Source organism: Carassius carassius, chromosome 37 (genome assembly GCF_963082965.1).
Source record: "Carassius carassius chromosome 37, fCarCar2.1, whole genome shotgun sequence".
Taxonomy (NCBI): Eukaryota; Metazoa; Chordata; class Actinopteri; order Cypriniformes; family Cyprinidae; genus Carassius; species Carassius carassius.
Window position 1 is genome coordinate 965,587 of NC_081791.1, and position 20,311 is coordinate 985,897.

Here is a 20,311-nt window from a genome sequence, read left to right on the forward strand (position 1 = left end):
TACAGGAGAGGAGATAACGGACAGCCCTGATGGACCCCGCTGCGTATATCTATCGCTTTTGAAAGATTCCCGTTAACTAGGATTTTGCTGGTTATATCTTTATACAGCAATCCCACCCAAGCTAAAAACCTCCTGGGAAACCCCATTTTTTCCAAAACTTGAAACAAGTAGTGGTGCGAGACTCGGTCAAATGCTTTTTCAAAGTCTAAATTTAAAACTGTCAGCCGAATATTTCTGTCTCTCGCATAACATATGGCGTCTCTTATCAGTATGAGGCTGTCTGTGATCTTTCTCCCAGGGACAGCGCAGGCTTGATCCGGGTGGATCAGATCTGCTAAAACTGTTGACATTCGTGTTGTTAAAAGTTTACTAAAAAGTTTACAATCAAAGTTTAAAAGGGTTATAGGACGCCAGTTTTTTAGGTCGGTCTTGTCATCTTTTTTGTGTAGTAGGGTCATTATTCCTATCCTAAAACTGTCAGGGAGCTGGTCGATCTTTTCAAAGTCATTAAAAACAGCCAGTAAGTCTTGTCTTAGAATGTCCCAAAAGGTCAAATAAAATTCAAGAGGGAGTCCATCAACTCCAGGAGTTTTCCCTTTTTTGAATTTTTTAACACTTTTGTCTATCTCAGAAATGTTGAAGTCTTTTGTCAGACTGGTATTTTCTTTTACTGTTTTCTCTATGCTTGTTAAAATTTCACTTAAAATACTATTGTCACTTGCCTTTTCTTCATAGAGTTCTTCATAAAAGCTTTCTACTACTGATAAAATACCCTTTGTGTCGGTCACTGTTTCTCCTTCTTTATTTCTCAGTTTAAATATTGCTCTACCTCCGTCCATGACTTTCTTAAAAAAGTATCTTGTGCATTTCTCGCCTTCTTCTATTTCCCTTTCTTTGCTCCTGAAGATAACACCTCTACTTTTGACTTCTGCTAATTCTGACATTTCTTTCTTAACTTCCTTAATTTCTTCGTTAAAATCGAAACCCAGACTAAGAAGATAAAAGTAACATTGTAGCCTCTTTTGCAGTCCCACCATTCGTCTTTTTTCCTTTAATTTTTTCTTTTTCCCTGCCCATCTAAAAAAGTTCTTGGTCTTTCCCTTTACCATCTCCCACCACTGTGCTCGTGAATCATAAAAGTCTTGTAAAGTCTGCCATTGGCTGTACTGCTCCCTGTAATCTGTTGTGATCTCTATGTCTTTCAGCAGGGAGCAGTTCAACTTCCAAATCCCACCACCTTTCGTCACACCTGTGGGAAAAGAAAGGGTGCAAGAAAGCATAACGTGGTCTGAAAAGAAAACAGGTGTTAGTTAGCATCTACTGGTGTAAGGTCTCGCGTAAAGATATAATCTATACGGGAGGCTTTAGTGCCATCACCACTAAACCAGGTGAATCCTTTTTCCCCAGGATGCATGGTTCTAAAACAGTCAGTCAATTTAAAATCCTTTATAATGTTCTGTAGTAAAATTGACGTTTTATCTATTTTAAAATCCCCTCTCTCTCCTTTTCTATCATTTTTACTTAAGATGCAATTAAAATCTCCTGCTAAAATGAATGGGGTCTTGCCTAAAAGGTGGGACTGCACGTCTTCTAAAAGGTCGTTCCTTTCATTTTTATCTGCGAAGGCATACATATTTAAAATATTAAAATCATGTCCTAAAAAGGACAGATTTATTAAAAGAGCTCTCCCATCTCTCACCACTGTGCTACCCTTCACCAAGAGCTGAGGATTTTTAATTAAAATGGCTACTCCATCTGCTCTGTTAAAATTTGATCCACTCCACACAGATACATGAGGCCATTGTTCTTCCCATCTCCTATAATTGGACATAAAAGGTAAAGCACATTCTTGTAAAAGCAGGATATCGCTATTTTGGGTTTGTAAAAAGGATAAAACCGTTTGAGCTCTCAACTGTGACCTCACACTTCTTACATTTAAGGTAGAGAGTGTGAGTGTCATGATAAAAACAGTTAAAAGGGATAAATACGACATTTTAGAAGACAAAAAATAACTAAAATTTCAATTAAAAAAGATATCTGTATCTTGTGAAACCAGCTTTTCCTTTTTTTCCCTATTTGGGGAATCCGGAGATTGAAGCTGTTTCCCCCCTGAGCTAGCTCTAGGGGTTGATGTTTGGAGATCTATTGACAAAAAGGATATTTCGTTTGGGGAACTGAGTGGGAAAAGCCGGTTCAGATCCTCTGATGAGGAGGAATCTGATTACCATCCCATTCGATCTCTTTTCTCAGTTTTCTCCTCAATGGGAGATCGGGCAATCCTTTTTTTCCCTCTCAGTATAACTCCTGGAAGATCATTACTTACCTCTATCTCTCGTTTCTCCTCCACTACCTTGTCCTGTTCTTGGTTGTCTTGTTCACTATCCCCATCCTTGCTCTGTTCATCTGACCCCGTTTCTTTCTCTATTAGGGATTGATGGAGTTCCATCTCCTCCTTTTCATCTGCTCCAATAGTATGGTTTGGCGGGAAGTTTGAAATTTGCTCAGCCCCCACTCTCTCCTTGCCTCTATCGTCCACTTTCTCTCCACCAACCACAGGGTTTGGCGGGAGATTTGAATTTGGCCCCGCCTCCTCGTTAACTTGTTGCATTTGCTCCTCAACTGCCATTTTGTGTGATTTAACTTTGTTGGCAAACGATTTGGGGCAATCTCTGTAAAGATGAGACAGGTCTCCACAAAGATTACACCTTCTGCCATTTGGACATTCTTCAAAGGAATGTCCAATTTCTCTACACTTGTTACAAAACACTTTCTGGCATGCTTCGACAAGATGTCCAAACTCCCCACAACGCCGGCAGAGTTTGGGCATTCCCTGGTAATGGATGTAGCCCCTGTTTTCTCCCAGAACTATCATTTGTGGTAAATGCCTCAGACCTTGGAAGCCCTGGGGGTCTTCCCATTGCTTAATGGGGACCCTCCAGGAACAATTCCAAATGCCGCCTTCATCATAAACCTTCATAGCCTGGCCCCTTACAGTGCAAAATCTACCCAGCCATATACAAATATCAAAGCAATACAATATACCTCTCGGAAGGTGTAGGACGTGCTATGGCAAAGCACCACCTAAGTACCTCCAAGAGGCGATCGCTGTCTCTTCCTCCAAGCCAGACACTTGATCTTAGCCAAAAGGCCGAGAAGCGATGTTGATTTGATGCAGCGGGGAAGAAGCCGGACACGGCGATGCCCATCTCGGCTTTGGTAAGTCTGGGAGACCTGAAACGCTGTGTGATGGTAGTACCTTCCCCCGTCTGCAACGTCACCGGGCCTCGCCCCGATCGGCCTGACGCTGGCACTGCAGCGACAGAGAGTACGGCATCGCTCGTAACTCCCCAACGGTTCGTCGCAGAGCCACGTGCCTTATGTCATCGGAATCCTTGGCTCGAGCCGAACGAGATGCAGGTCAGATTGGCTCGTCGCTCTGACGAAATTTTCGGGTATTTTGGATTTTGTCGAAAACCTTCTTTTGCAAACTAGCGGCAGGTATTTGGCCCAGTCCCACCCAGATCAGCACAGAATGCTTCTCTGGAGTCTGACTGTCAATAATCATCCAAAAAAAGTGGAAATTTCCATTCACCTTGGCGAGGGGACCTCAAAACGTGCCAAGGTGGTGTGGTTGAGGTGGCTCAAATGGCTATAACTCCAGGAAGGAGTGAGATCCCTTCACCCAAATCGGCACACCTGTGCAGGGGCTCAGTCAGCGGTCAGGTGTAAAAGGGCGCTGCGACAGGCCACTAGGTGGCGATGTAAGCGGAAAAATAAGAAAAATGAAATGTCAAAGGACCATCAAACAAAGATGGAAACACCTGAAACACTGTGTGATGATAGTACCCTCCCCCGTCTGCAACGTCACTGGGCCTCGCCCCGATCGGCCTGACGCTGGCTCTGCAGCGACAGAGAGTACGGCATCGCTCGTAACTCCCAAACAGTTCGTCGTAGAGCCACGTGCCTTATGTCATCGGAATCCTTGGCTCGAGCCAAATGAGATGCAGGTCTCAGATTGGCTCGTCGCTCTGATGAAATTTTCAGGTATTTTGGGTTTTGTCGAAAACCTTCTTTTGCAAACTAGCGGCAGGTATTTGGCCCAGTCCCACCCAGATCAGCACAGAATGCTTCTCTGGAGTCTGACTGTCAATAATCATCCAAAAAAAGTGGAAATTTCCATTCACCTTGGCGAGGGGACCTCAAAACGTGCCAAGGTGGTGTGGCCGAGGTGGCTCAAATGGCTATAACTCCAGGAAGGAGTGAGATCCCTTCACCCAAATCGGCACACCTGTGCAGGGGCTCAGTCAGCGGTCAGGTGTAAAAGGGCGCTGCGACAGGCCACTAGGTGGCGCTGTAAGCGGAAAAATAAGAAAAATGAAATGTAAAAGGACCATCAAACAAAGATGGAAACACCTGAAACACTGTGTGATGATAGTACCCTCCCCCGTCTGCAACGTCACCGGGCCTCGCCCCGATCGGCCTGACGCTGGCTCTGCAGCGACAGAGAGTACGGCATCGCTCGTAACTCCCAAACGGTTCGTCGCAGAGCCACGTGCCTTATGTCATCGGAATCCTTTGCTCGAGCCGAACGAGATGCAGGTCTCAGATTGGCTCGTCACTCTGATGAAATTTTCGGGTATTTGGGATTTTGTCGAAAACCTTCTTTTGCAAACTAGTGGCAGGTATTTGGCCCAGTCCCACCCAAATCAGCACAGAATGCTTCTCTGGAGTCTGACTGTCAATAATCATCCAAAAAAAGTGGAAATTTCCATTCACCTTGGCGAGGGGACCTCAAAACGTGCCAAGGTGGTGTGGCCGAGGTGGCTCAAATGGCTATAACTCCAGGAAGGAGTGAGATCCCTTCACCCAAATCGGCACACCTGTGCAGGGGCTCAGTCAGCGGTCAGGTGTAAAAGGGCGCTGCGACAGGCCACTAGGTGGCGCTGTAAGCGGAAAAATAAGAAAAATGAAATGTCAAAGGACCATCAAACAAAGATGGAAACACCTGAAACACTGTGTGATGATAGTACCCTCCCCCGTCTGCAACGTCACTGGGCCTCGCCCCGATCGGCCTGACGCTGGCTCTGCAGCGACAGAGAGTACGGCATCGCTCGTAACTCCCAAACGGTTCGTCGCAGAGCCACGTGCCTTATGTCATCGGAATCCTTTGCTCGAGCCGAACGAGATGCAGGTCTCAGATTGGCTCGTCGCTCTGATGAAATTTTCGGGTATTTGGGATTTTGTCGAAAACCTTCTTTTGCAAACTAGCGGCAGGTATTTGGCCCAGTCCCACCCAGATCAGCACAGAATGCTTCTCTGGAGTCTGACTGTCAATAATCATCCAAAAAAAGTGGAAATTTCCATTCACCTTGGCGAGGGGACCTCAAAACGTGCCAAGGTGGTGTGGCCGAGGTGGCTCAAATGGCTATAACTCCAGGAAGGAGTGAGATCCCTTCACCCAAATCGGCACACCTGTGCAGGGGCTCAGTCAGCGGTCAGGTGTAAAAGGGCGCTGCGACAGGCCACTAGGTGGCGCTGTAAGCGGAAAAATAAGAAAAATGAAATGTCAAAGGACCATCAAACAAAGATGGAAACACCTGAAACACTGTGTGATGATAGTACCTTCCCCCGTCTGCAACGTCACTGGGCCTCGCCCCGATCGGCCTGACGCTGGCTCTGCAGCGACAGAGAGTACGGCATCGCTCGTAACTCCCAAACAGTTCGTCGTAGAGCCACGTGCCTTATGTCATCGGAATCCTTGGCTCGAGCCGACTGAGATGCAGGTCTCAGATTGGCTCGTCGCTCTGATGAAATTTTCGGGTATTTTGGGTTTTGTCGAAAACCTTCTTTTGCAAACTAGCGGCAGGTATTTGGCCCAGTCCCACCCGGATCAGCACAGAATGCTTCTCTGGAGTCTGACTGTCAATAATCATCCAAAAAAAGTGGAAATTTCCATTCACCTTGGCGAGGGGACCTCAAAACGTGCCAAGGTGGTGTGGCCGAGGTGGCTCAAATGGCTATAACTCCAGGAAGGAGTGAGATCCCTTCACCCAAATCGGCACACCTGTGCAGGGGCTCAGTCAGCGGTCAGGTGTAAAAGGGCGCTGCGACAGGCCACTAGGTGGCGCTGTAAGCGGAAAAATAAGAAAAATGAAATGTCAAAGGACCATCAAACAAAGATGGAAACACCTGAAACACTGTGTGATGATAGTACCTTCCCCCGTCTGCAACGTCACTGGGCCTCGCCCCGATCGGCCTGACGCTGGCTCTGCAGCGACAGAGAGTACGGCATCGCTCGTAACTCCCAAACAGTTCGTCGTAGAGCCACGTGCCTTATGTCATCGGAATCCTTGGCTCGAGCCGACTGAGATGCAGGTCTCAGATTGGCTCGTCGCTCTGATGAAATTTTCGGGTATTTTGGGTTTTGTCGAAAACCTTCTTTTGCAAACTAGCGGCAGGTATTTGGCCCAGTCCCACCCGGATCAGCACAGAATGCTTCTCTGGAGTCTGACTGTCAATAATCATCCAAAAAAAGTGGAAATTTCCATTCACCTTGGCGAGGGGACCTCAAAACGTGCCAAGGTGGTGTGGCCGAGGTGGCTCAAATGGCTATAACTCCAGGAAGGAGTGAGATCCCTTCACCCAGATCGGCACACCTGAGCAGTGGCTCAGTCAGCGGTCAGGTGTAAAAGGGCGCTGCGACAGGCCACTAGGTGGCGCTGTAAGCGGAAAAATAAGAAAAATGAAATGTAAAAGGACCATCAAACAAAGATGGAAACACCTGAAACACTGAGTGATGGTAGTACCCTCCCCCGTCTGCAACGTCACCGGGCCTCGCCCCGATCGGCCTGACGCTGGCTCTGCAGCGACAGAGAGTACGGCATCGCTCGTAACTCCCAAACAGTTCGTCGCAGAGCCACGTGCCTTATGTCATCGGAATCCTTTGCTCGAGCCGAACGAGATGCAGGTCTCAGATTGGCTCGTCGCTCTATGAAATTTTCGGGTATTTGGGATTTTGTCGAAAACCTTCTTTTGCAAACTAGCGGCAGGTATTTGGCCCAGTCCCACCCAGATCAGCACAGAATGCTTCTCTGGAGTCTGACTGTCAATAATCATCCAAAAAAAGTGGAAATTTCCATTCACCTTGGCGAGGGGACCTCAAAACGTGCCAAGGTGGTGTGGCCGAGGTGGCTCAAATGGCTATAACTCCAGGAAGGAGTGAGATCCCTTCACCCAAATCGGCACACCTGTGCAGGGGCTCAGTCAGCGGTCAGGTGTAAAAGGGCGCTGCGACAGGCCACTAGGTGGCGCTGTAAGCGGAAAAATAAGAAAAATGAAATGTAAAAGGACCATCAAACAAAGATGGAAACACCTGAAACACTGTGTGATGGTAGTACCCTCCCCCGTCTGCAACGTCACCGGGCCTCGCCCCGATCGGCCTGACGCTGGCTCTGCAGCGACAGAGAGTACGGCATCGCTCGTAACTCCCAAACAGTTCGTCGTAGAGCCACGTGCCTTATGTCATCGGAATCCTTGGCTCGAGCCGAATGAGATGCAGGTCTCAGATTGGCTCGTCGCTCTGATGAAATTTTCGGGTATTTTGGGTTTTGTCGAAAACCTTCTTTTGCAAACTAGCGGCAGGTATTTGGCCCAGTCCCACCCAGATCAGCACAGAATGCTTCTCTGGAGTCTGACTGTCAATAATCATCCAAAAAAAGTGGAAATTTCCATTCACCTTGGCGAGGGGACCTCAAAACGTGCCAAGGTGGTGTGGCCGAGGTGGCTCAAATGGCTATAACTCCAGGAAGGAGTGAGATCCCTTCACCCAAATCGGCACACCTGTGCAGGGGCTGAGTCAGCGGTCAGGTGTAAAAGGGCGCTGCGACAGGCCACTAGGTGGCGCTGTAAGCGGAAAAATAAGAAAAATGAAATGTAAAAGGACCATCAAACAAAGATGGAAACACCTGAAACACTGTGTGATGATAATACCCTCCCCCGTCTGCAACGTCACTGGGCCTCGCCCCGATCGACCTGACGCTGGCTCTGCAGCGACAGAGAGTACGGCATCGCTCGTAACTCCCAAACGGTTCGTCGCAGAGCCACGTGCCTTATGTCATCGGAATCCTTTGCTCGAGCCGAACGAGATGCAAGTCTCAGATTGGCTCGTCGCTCCGATGAAATTTTCGGGTATTTGGGATTTTGTCGAAAACCTTCTTTTGCAAACTAGCGGCAGGTATTTGGCCCAGTCCCACCCAGATCAGCACAGAATGCTTCTCTGGAGTCTGACTGTCAATAATCATCCAAAAAAGGTGGAAATTTCCATTCACCTTGGCGAGGGGACCTCAAAACGTGCCAAGGTGGTGTGGCCGTGGTGGCTCAAATGGCTATAACTCCAGGAAGGAGTGAGATCCCTTCACCCAAATCGGCACACCTGTGCAGGGGCTCAGTCAGCGGTCAGGTGTAAAAGGGCGCTGCGACAGGCCACTAGGTGGCGCTGTAAGCGGAAAAATAAGAAAAATGAAATGTAAAAGGACCATCAAACAAAGATGGAAACACCTGAAACACTGTGTGATGGTAGTACCCTCCCCCGTCTGCAACGTCACCAGGCCTCGCCCCGATCGGCCTGACGCTGGCTCTGCAGCCACAGAGAGTACAGCATCGCTCGTAACTCCCAAACAGTTCGTCGTAGAGCCACGTGCCTTATGTCATCGGAATCCTTTGCTCGAGCCGATCGAGATGCAGGTCTCAGATTGGCTCGTCGCTCTGATGAAATTTTCGGGTATTTGGGATTTTGTCGAAAACCTTCTTTTGCAAACTAGTGGCAGGTATTTGGCCCAGTCCCACCCAGATCAGCACAGAATGCTTCTCTGGAGTCTGACTGTCAATAATAATCCAAAAAAAGTGGAAATTTCCATTCACCTTGGCGAGGGGACCTCAAAACGTGCCAAGGTGGTGTGGCCGAGGTGGCTCAAATGGCTATAACTCCAGGAAGGAGTGAGATCCCTTCACCCAAATCGGCACACCTGTGCAGGGGCTCAGTCAGCGGTCAGGTGTAAAAGGGCGCTTTGACAGGCCACTAGGTGGCGCTGTAAGCGGAAAAATAAGAAAAATGAAATGTCAAAGGACCATCAAACAAAGATGGAAACACCTGAAACACTGTGTGATGATAGTACCCTCCCCCGTCTGCAACGTCACTGGGCCTCGCCCCGATCGGCCTGACGCTGGCTCTGCAGCGACAGAGAGTACGGCATCGCTCGTAACTCCCAAACGGTTCGTCGCAGAGCCACGTGCCTTATGTCATCGGAATCCTTTGCTCGAGCCGAACGAGATGCAGGTCTCAGATTGGCTCGTCGATCTGATGAAATTTTCGGGTATTTGGGATTTTGTCGAAAACCTTCTTTTGCAAACTAGCGGCAGGTATTTGGCCCAGTCCCACCCAGATCAGCACAGAATGCTTCTCTGGAGTCTGACTGTCAATAATCATCCAAAAAAAGTGGAAATTTCCATTCACCTTGGCGAGGGGACCTCAAAACGTGCCAAGGTGGTGTGGCCGAGGTGGCTCAAATGGCTATAACTCCAGGAAGGAGTGAGATCCCTTCACCCAAATCGGCACACCTGTGCAGGGGCTCAGTCAGCGGTCAGGTGTAAAAGGGCGCTGCGACAGGCCACTAGGTGGCGCTGTAAGCGGAAAAATAAGAAAAATTAAATGTCAAAGGACCATCAAACAAAGATGGAAACACCTGAAACACTGTGTGATGATAGTACCCTCCCCCGTCTGCAACGTCACTGGGCCTCGCCCCGATCGGCCTGACGCTGGCTCTGCAGCGACAGAGAGTACGGCATCGCTCGTAACTCCCAAACGGTTCGTCGCAGAGCCACGTGCCTTATGTCATCGGAATCCTTTGCTCGAGCCGAACGAGATGCAGGTCTCAGATGAAATTTTCGGGTATTTGGGATTTTGTCGAAAACCTTCTTTTGCAAACTAGCGGCAGGTATTTGGCCCAGTCCCACCCAGATCAGCACAGAATGCTTCTCTGGAGTCTGACTGTCAATAATCATCCAAAAAAAGTGGAAATTTCCATTCACCTTGGTGAGGGGACCTCAAAACGTGCCAAGGTGGTGTGGCCGAGGTGGCTCAAATGGCTATAACTCCAGGAAGGAGTGAGATCCCTTCACCCAAATCGGCACACCTGTGCAGGGGCTCAGTCAGCGGTCAGGTGTAAAAGGGCGCTGCGACAGGCCACTAGGTGGCGCTGTAAGCGGAAAAAACTAATATGATTTGAAAAAGCACAACCAAAAACAAACATGGAGACAGCTACAGCTAGGCTGCAGTCAATCCAATCGACTTGCAAAGTGAGGTCTGTGCAAAATTCGAACTAAACCACACACCAGGGACCGATATTTCAAGAACGTAAGTGATTTTGTTTCATGAGCTCAAAACACATACCCAGCATGTGGCAGGACTCATCGTTCTGAAACTAAAAAGTAACTGAGATAGATTTTTCTGCTTTGTTTCACCAATTAATTCAGGGGAGAGCGTGAACGCAGTCCCCCCACTACTATAAATTATGCAGTCGAGATTCCCACATTTGGGGAATGCGCAGGGGTCAGCATGGCTGGAGTGCAATGGACAAGCCTCGCCCTGGGTGAACCGCCTTCTTGATCATGGTGTCTCCCCTGCCAGGTAAGTATGAAGACCCAGGCGGTCAGCCAGAGGTACAATTTGCGTCTCTACCATCCTCACCAACGGTTAGCCCTCCGTAAACCCCAACAAAGGAAGGATGGGCGACTTCCATTACTGGCCTGGAAACTGCTTCCCAACGCTGGTTTTAGATGACTCCCTTTAACCAACCACACCAAATTCGATACATCACCTCGTCAGTGAAAGACTCCGAGACCTCAGGTGGGAGCATCGTTAGTGGAAGAGTCCAACACCTCAGGGGGGTGCCTCAGAAGAGAGTCCGCAATAAACCACAGGACCTGCAAAGGCAGACCTCATTACTTGCTCTGCTATTCGTCACAATAAATGGCATTCCCAAAAAAGGGAAAGCACACCGTTCCTGGAGACACTGCAATACCAGGCCGATGCGTGGAGTGGACAGAGCAAGCCCCGGCTCCAGCTCTGTGATCTAAAAATCCATTTAATTTGTAGTCCCCGGATGGGGGACGTATCAGATATTAAACTGATAAGAACAGATTTTTTTTTTTTTTTAATTAAATAAGTATGCTTTATTTCCACTCATTCCACATTATTCATTTTCCTATTGAAAATCATTATAATACCTAATTTCCAACACAAATATGCATATATAACACAACATTTATCCTATTGTCCAAATAATATCTAATTTTAACACAAATGCCAACATTTATCTCATTTCCCCAACTAATACCTGATTTTGACACAAATATCGACATTTATCCCTTTTCCCCATTCATAATTATACCTTATTTGATAAAAATCATCAACCTTGGTCACTATACATTTCAACCAAATCTTTCCACCTTTCTTTGGCTGCACGTTTATCCCACCTTTGAACATCCCACTTGATCCTTCCCCTTAATTCATGCTCCACTTTCCGTACTATCCCTTCCACTGACCTCTTGCCTTTTCCTTTACTTAATTCTTGTCTTTCATCCCATATACCTTTCTTTACCAAACTCATTATTAACAAAAGTATAAATGCAACTCTCCCCTCCCCCTTCTTACATTTAAAACCCCCAATAATATTCTCCCCTGAGACTCTAAAGTTCTTTGAGACCACCCTTAGCACCCTCCTTGCCCTCCCCCACACTCTCTGAGCAAAGGCACATTCCCAAAAGGTATGTCTTATAGTTTCTTCTTGCGAACACCCCTCCCTCAAACACCTGCCATCTTTTGATAGCCCATGTCTATACATAACCTCCTTCACTGGCAAACGCCCCAAAAAACATAGCCAGTTAAGATCTTTTAGACCATTATCCAGACTCTTTGGCTGAATGTTCAACCACACCCTTCCCTGGACACCAACTCTCACTTCACTAGACACCCTCTTCCTTACCTTCCCATACAACTTCCTCTGCTCCAAACATACAGCCCTATCCTTACCCTCAGTGTATTTCTCCAACCATCTGGCAGCGTGTCTGTAGTGCCAAGGCAGTACCTCTGCCTTTGGACCATCATTGGACCACATGATTACATGCCGTGCTTGATACGAGAAAAACAGTTTAAGGAAATACCCTGATGGATGCTCTACTGGCTTGGCTAACTGCGCCAAAGTAGAAGACACAAATAAACAGTCAAGTTTTAGAGGGATATGAGGCACATCCCGCCCCCCTGTGCTAACATGGTTAAACATATCTGACCTCTTAACGTATTCATACCTACCCCCCCAAACAAAGTTTAATAGTAACCGTATTACTGCCCTTCTCATACTTGCTGGTAATGGGTAAATATAAGCCAAATACTGAAGCACTGGCATCACGTCCATCTTCACTACCAGGACTTTCCCCATCAGTGACAACCTACGCCCTTTCCACTTTGCCAACCTCTTCTGCACTGACGAAATACGTCCGACCCAATTCAGAGTGGCTGAACCTTCATTCTGAAAATGTATACCAAAAATCTTCAAAGGCCTTTCACTCACCTGCAGACCCCCCAAGCTTTCACGCCTCTTCCTAAACTTCCCAAAGAACTTAATGGCCGACTTTGCAACATTTAGACTAGCCCCTGATGCTAATGTAAACTCTTCAAAAATGAACAGAGCTCTCTCAAGACACCTGTCTGACATCAACAAGAGTGAAGTGTCATCACCATACTGTGATAGTTTCACTTCAGCTCCCTTTGCTCCTGGTAGCACAAACCCCTTTATTTTACCGTCTAGTCTGATCGCCTCTGCCAACGGCTCCATGTATAAAATGAAAAGCAATGGTGAGAGAGGGCATCCCTGCCTCACCCCTCCCTCTGCTTCAAATCCCTGCCCTACATTCCCGTTAACTTTAACCAAACAATTAGAACCTGTATACAGTGCTCTAATCCACCCTATAAAGACCACCCCGAATCCCATTCGCTCCATCACTTTAAACATAAACCCCCTATTGACCATATCGAAGGCCTTAGCCTGATCTAAGCTGACCACCATTAGGGGTAGCTCCCTATCCTCTGCCCATGCAATAACATCCCTGATGAGTTGCAGATTCCATTTGATGCTACGGCCCACTACCCCACATGTTTGATCTACATGCACAACATGGGGTAAGGCTTTCTTCAACCTATCCGCCAAGAGCTTTGCTATAATTTAGTAATCCACTGAAAGCATAGTAAGCGGCCTGTAATTGGCAATGTCTGACCTTTCCCCTTTCTTATAGAGAAGTGTTAGTACTCCTGTTGCCATTGAACCTTGTATATTCTTAGTCTCCAACGCCTGTCTAATCACTTCCAACAAATGAATACCTAAAATACTAAAAAACTTAACATAAAATTCGACCGGCAAGCCATCTATCCCTGGCACTTTGCCTTTACTCATTCTCTTCAAAACACCCTCAACTTCAGCTATTGTAATGGGAGAATCTAATCCCACCCTAACTTCCTCAGGGACAACTTTAGACAAAAAATTAACAAACATCTCACTTTTCTCTAGTACTATCTCCCTCTCACTAAAGAAGTTTTTAAAATGGTCTCTTACATAACCATTTATCTCTTCAACTTTGGTCAAACTCCCCCCTTTCTTATTCTTTAATTCCACTATCACTTGTTTCTCTTTACAATCCCTAACAGATCTGAAAAGAGAAGCAGTACAGCCCTCCCCTGTTTCCTGTGTTTCCTGTCTTATTTTAAACAGAAACTTTTTGGCTTGATCCTCATAAATCCCCCTTAACTGTCTCTTGAGTGCATTAATGGTCGCCCAATCAAATGAGCCCCCTACATTATACTCTTCAAACTTCAACTCTAACTTCCTCTGTAAATCTCTTGCTTGTCTCCAAAAGTTCCCAGTTCGTCTTTTACAATATCTAATTATCCATGCCTTTGAGCGCTCCTTAACCATTTCCCACCAACCCAATACATCACTATACATACATTTTAACTCCTCCAACCCCCTAAAATACACTGCATACCCTTCACAAAATTCTTTCTCTCTCAATACCTCTACATTCATCCTCCAATACCCCATACCGAATTTAACTGTATTCCCCTTAATCACAAACCAGACCATTTCATGATCAGAAAAGAAAACAGGCTTCACCCCCCCCCCCTTCTCCAAGACAATTTTCCTTGAAAGGAAAACATAATCCAACCTTTTCTCCACCCCTCTAGAATTCCTCCATGTTCTCATACATGCTTTGGGGTGGACCCTCTTCCCTCCATCCACCAAATCATGCCCTTGCAGAATCCCTTCAAGCACCTGCTGACTACTATCCCCTTTATCCCCTACCTGCATGTTGAAACCCCCCCCCCCATATAATTTGTCTATTAGTTGCACAAACCGTTAGCAATAAATCAAAAATCCCTTTCCTCTCCTCAGCTGTCTGAGGAGCATACACTGAAAGTAACCGATATCCCCCCCTCTCCACTTTACATCTGCCCCAACCACCCTCCCTTGTGAAACTGTAAAGTGATTCTCAACTTCTATTTCCCGGTCCCAAAACAATATCCCAACCCCTGAAGAAAAAAACCCACCCACACTCCACACTGCACCTCCCCTGCCCCACTCTTCACTAAATTCCTTTACATCCTGAATACCTTTTAAATGAACTTCTTGCAAAAAATAAATATTACATTTACAAGTATGCAAAAAAGAAAACACTGCTCTTCGTTTAACTGGATCTCTTATACCCCTTACATTAATAGTCCCCACAGTCAGTTCCTCGGTAGACACCTTTATTCGCTCTTTAATGTCCCCTCGGTTCCTTGTCCTTCCAGGCTTGTGGCTTCAGCCTCACTCACCACTAAATCTGCCCAGCTCACAGGTGTTGCTGTACCACCCGACGACTCCTCTTCCTGCTCTTCATGCCCCCTAATGTCCATTTCCTCTGACAGTTGAAATAAGGGCCTTGCATTGCCCATCTCAAGCCCATCTTGACTGTCTGTAGATGATGATTCCTCTGAAAACCTCAACTTTAGAACAGTCTCAGGCTTCCTCTTCTTACTTGGCCTCCCCTTCCTCGTTCCAACTTTTCTAACCAGTTGGTTTTCTTCTCCTCTTGCATTAGCTGAGACATTCCCCTTCTCAACTTCCATCTCCTCTTCTACATTGTCCCCGTGCTGCTTGGGGGTTTTGAACTGCTCCCCACTCAACGCTTCCAAGAATGCCGCCATCACATCTTTCACTTCCTTTATCTCTTTGCATCTCTCCATACTACTTGCTCCCACCTCCTTCCTTGCCTCAGACGTTTCCTCCACCACCACCTGTTGATCGAGGATCCTCTTTTTGCCATCTTCCCCCAACAGTCCGTCCATCACATTTTTGTCCTCTCTCACACCCTCCCTGTTCTGCTTTCGGCCATCTTTGCATTCCTTCATCAAGTGGTCTGACGAGCCACAGCTGTGACAAGTCTTGGCAGCACTGCACTCCTTTACTGTGTGTCCCAGCTGGGCACACCGCAGACACCTTTGCTCGTCACAGCCACCATCATTATGTCCATAACGTCTACACCTCCTACAAAAAGGAGGCTGTCTGGAGTACAACAGATAACCTTTGTCTGCTCCGATGTTGAACTGTGCAGGTGGATGCATCAACCCCTCAACTCCACTCTCTTCAGTTCTTAAAAGAACCTGGAATTGCCTCTTCCCGGTCCATAATCCCAAACCATCTCTCACATAACGAGCAGGTGTAAGAACTTCAGCATATCTTGCAAGGAATGCAATTAAGGTCTCATCCGTGACATATGGGTTATACATGTGCAGGGTAATGACTCTGAAATTTGGTCTGTCTAGGCTTATCAGCTTAAAACGCCCCAAAAGGCCTACCTTCTCACTCTTCTCAAACTTCTCCATCACTGATTTGCACAGTGAGTCTGTTGTCCTGTAAACAGTAGACGTCTTCCACTCTCAAATCCATCTTTTCCAAAAGAACAACACGTGCAAAGACTTCTCTCTCCATCATATACATTGATGCATCCTTCAACTGGAATCACAATGGGTTTCTCAGTCCAGCTCTAGGAACTGAGGGCGCAGATGAACCCGCCATACTTCTCTCTCAAAAGATCAAATCCCAACCACTTGATCTTAGCCAAAAGGCAGAGAATCGATTTTGATTTGATGCAGCGGGGAAGAAGCCAGACACGGCGATGCCCATCTCGGCTTTGGTAAGTCTGGGAGACCTGAAACGCTGTGGGATGGTAGTACTCTCCCCCGTCTGCAACGTCACCGGGCCTCGCCCCGATCGGCCTGACGCTGGCTCTGCAGCGACAGAGAGTACGGCAGCGCTCGTAACTCCCAAACGGTTCGTCGCAGAGCCACGTGAAATTTTCGGGTATTTTGGTTTTTGTCGAAAACCTTCTTTTGCAAACTAGCGGCAGGTATTTGGCCCAGTCCCACCCAAATCAGCACAGAATGCTTTGCTGGAGTCTGACTGTCAATAATCATCCAAAAAATGTGTAAATTTCCATTCACCTTGGCGAGGGGACCTCAAAACGTGCCAAGGTGGTGTGGCTGAGGTGGCTCAAATGGCTATAACTCCAGGAAGGAGTGAGATCCCTTCACCCAAATCGGCACACCTGTGCAAGGGCTCAGTCAGCGGTCAGGTGAAAAAGGGCGCTGCGACAGGCCACTAGGTGGCGCTGTAAGCGGAAAAAAACTAATATGATTTGAAAAAGCACAACCAAAAACAAACATGGAGATAGCTACAGCTAGGCTGCAGTCAATCCAATCGACTTGCAAAGTGAGGTTTGTGCAAAATTCGAACTAAACCACACACCAGGGACCGATATTTCAAGAGCGTAAGTGATTTTATTTCATGAGCTCAAAACACATACCCAGCATGTGGCAGGACTCATTGTTCTGAAACTAAAAAGTAACTGAGATAGATCTTTCTGCTTTGTTTCACCAGTTAATTCAGGGGAGAGCGCGAACGCAGTCCCCCACTACCATAAATTATGCAGTTGAGATTCCCACATTTGGGGAATTCGCAGGGGTCAGCATGGCCGGAGTGCAATGGACAAGCCTCACCCTAGGTGAACCGCCTTCTTGATCATGGTGTCTCCCCTTCCAGGTAAGTATGAAGACCCAGGCGGCCAGCCAGAGGTACAATTTGCGTCTCTACCATCCTCACCAACGGTTAGCCCTCCGTAAACCCCAGCAAAGGAAGGATGGGAGACTTCCATTACTGGCCTGGAAACTCATGGGCTGGCGCTTCCCAACGCTGGTTTTAGAAGACTCCCTTTAGCCAAACACACCAAATTCGATACATCACCTCGTCAGTGAAAGACTCCGAGACCTCAGGTGGGAGCATCGTTAGTGGAAGAGTCCAACACCTCAGGGAGGTGCCACAGAAGAGAGTCCGCAATAAACCACAGGACCTGCAAAGGCAGACCTCATTACTTGCTCTGCTATTCGTTACAATAAATGGCATTCCCAAAAAAGGGAAAGCACACCGTTCCTGGAGACACTGCAATACCAGGCCGATGCGTGGAGTGGACGGAGCAAGCCCCGGCTCCAGCTCCGTGATCTAAAAATCCATTTAATATGTAGTCCCCGGATGGGGGACGTATCAGATATTAAACTGATAAGAACAGATTTTTTTCTTTCGAAAATGTTTTATTGTCACAATAAACTCTGGTTACATGCACACATTTGTTTTGTTAAAATACATAGTACATTGGTTGCTTTGGAGACCTTTTTTTTTTTTTTCAATGCCCAAAACAACTGTTAAATAAGTTGATACAAAAATAAAAACATTTTGTGTGGAGTGTTTGTTTGTGTTGTGTGTCTGTAGTGTTAAAAAAAAACAGTGTTATTAAAATCGAAAGACAGGTTTAAAATTTTTTCTCTTCTGTTGTACAAAAACGGGTATGTCCTTTAAAAAAATAATAGGTTAAACCATCAGCTCAGTTCCTCAAAAACAGTCCCAGAGACTTGACCCTTCTGGGCCCAGAGGAGATCCTCTTAAACCGTGGCACCGCTGCCCCACTTCAGGTGTTTGGGGGCATCTACGGGCAGCCAGGGCTCGTGGCTATGGGGACCTTTCCCTTGAAGCTCTGACCCTCCACATCCGAATGGCGACATGCGGTGTACTCCTGCAGCTTTGATTTAGCCAGCTGGATGGTGGCGTGGAGGGACCCCTGCATGCGCTTCCCTACCAGTAGGTTTCTGGAGGTCCATATGGCGTCTTTGATGCAGATGATGGTGAGCCATAGCTTAGGGGGTGTTTTTGCTGGCATTTCTTCTTGGCTCACCCCTCCTCTTCCCATTGGGTAGTCTAGGACCCCCCCCTACTGGCAGGCACGGGAATTGCTGGGGGCCAGCTGTTGCCCACAGGTCCCTCACAGCGCTGCACTCCCAGAAGGCGTGCTTCACGGTCTCGGGTGCGCCACATCCGGGCCGTGGGCAGATGGGGTTCTTTGACATGCCTCGGGAGTGCATCACGGCCCTGACCGGGAGGATCTCATGGGCAGCCATCCAAGCCAAGTCTCGGTGTCGGTTGTGAAGAGCTGAGTGGGATACATTCCGCCAAACTTTTTGGGCTTCACCTAGAGTGAGCCCGCGCACTGGACACACTTGTTCCCGTTCCTGCACAAGAGAGAGTATGGAGCGATGATTAGTTAAAACGGTCACACTTTCTTTTTCCAAATTGAATTTCTTTAAAAACTTCTTTATGTGGGTGTATGCTGGGGGTTGGTCAAAGGCAACCGGCGTTGTCAAGTCAATCTGTAAAATGTTTTGAGTTCTTAAGTAGGAGCCCATCCAAAACCGGGTCATGGCTGCTGTTTTGTCTTGTTTGGATGGGGTTCGGGCATGTTTTATATGTAGTGCAGTATAAAAAGCTCCTAAAAACAAGTAGGGGTCTGGCACTCCTTTTCCTCCATTTTGGGGTGCTTTCTTCATGGTTGCTCTTTTAAGTTTCTCCCACTTAGACCCCCACAAAAAATAAAACATTGCACGTTCCAGGGATACAAGAAAGAGTCTGGGGGGAAATAAAACAGAACACAACAATAAAACCAGGGGTAAAATCACAGCTTTTATGATTAAAACCTTTCCTTCAAATGTCAAACGTCTCAGTCCCCAGAAACCTAGTTTTTTCTGCACTTTAACCAACACGTCCTGCCAGTTTCCACTCCCTCCCCCGTCCCTGTCAAATTTAATGCCCAATATTTTTAACTCTGTCTTTTTAAAAGTAGTGTCCAGTCCAGTAAGCTCGCTAGGTTTCCAGGGACCGTAAAACTGTGCCTGTGTTTTATCTCGGTTCAGTCTGGCTCCCGATGCTTTCCCAAACCAGTCTGTCAGGTCCATTGTCCTCTGTGTTGATAAAACGTCAGTACATAAAAGGTTGACATCATCCATATATAAAACGGTCTTTGCAGTCAGTCCTCCTGTCCCGGGTATAGTCAGTCCATTGATCCATTTATCCCTTCTCAATACCTGCGCTAAGGGTTCGATGCAAGCCACATACAGGAGAGGAGATAACGGACAGCCCTGATGGACCCCGCTGCGTATATCTATCGCTTTTGAAAGATTCCCGTTAACTAGGATTTTGCTGGTTATATCTTTATACAGCAATCCCACCCAAGCTAAAAACCTCCTGGGAAACCCCATTTTTTCCAAAACTTGAAACAAGTAGTGGTGCGAGACTCGGTCAAATGCTTTTTCAAAGTCTAAATTTAAAACTATCAGCCGAATATTTCTGTCTCTCGCATAACAGATGGCGTCTCTTATCAGTACGAGGCTGTCTGTGATCTTTCTCTCAGGGACAGCGCAGGCTTGAAGATAACACCTCTCCTTTTGACCTCTGCTAATTCTGACATTTCTTTCTTAACTTCCTTAATTTCTTCGTTAAAATCAAAACCCAGACTAAGAAGATAAAAGTAACGTTGTAGCCTCTTTTGCAGTCCCACCATTCGTCTTTTTTCCTTTAATTTTTTTCTTTTTCCCTGCCCATCTAAAAAAAGTCTTGGTCTTTGCCTTTACCATCTCCCACCACTGTGCTTGTGAATCATAAAAGTCTTGTAAAGTCTGCCATTGGCTGTACTGTACTTCAATTTCCAAATCCCTCCACCTGTCGTCACACCTGTGGGAAAAGAAAGGGTGCAAGAAAGCATAACGTGGTCTGAAAAGAAAACAGGTGTTAGTTTAGCATCTACTGGTGTAAGGTCTCGCGTAAAGATATAATCTATATGG

The 20,311-nt window shown here is 46.9% G+C and overlaps 3 non-coding genes and 1 pseudogene across 3 annotated transcripts; all 4 read right to left on the bottom strand.

Moving 5' to 3' along the window:
• Positions 1-10,527: 10,527 nt before the first annotated feature.
• Positions 10,528-10,692, bottom strand: LOC132118750 (U1 spliceosomal RNA). The gene has a single exon (XR_009425977.1). It is a non-coding gene; the product is annotated as a U1 spliceosomal RNA (small nuclear RNA).
• Positions 10,693-11,044: 352 nt separating this feature from the next.
• On the bottom strand, positions 11,045-11,226 carry LOC132118850 (U2 spliceosomal RNA). The gene has a single exon (XR_009426034.1). It is a non-coding gene; the product is annotated as a U2 spliceosomal RNA (small nuclear RNA).
• A 5,807-nt stretch (positions 11,227-17,033) lies between these two features.
• On the bottom strand, positions 17,034-17,197 carry LOC132118746 (U1 spliceosomal RNA). The gene has a single exon (XR_009425973.1). It is a non-coding gene; the product is annotated as a U1 spliceosomal RNA (small nuclear RNA).
• A 363-nt stretch (positions 17,198-17,560) lies between these two features.
• On the bottom strand, positions 17,561-17,733 carry LOC132118817 (U2 spliceosomal RNA; annotated as a pseudogene).
• Between the last annotated feature and the right edge of the window lie 2,578 nt (positions 17,734-20,311).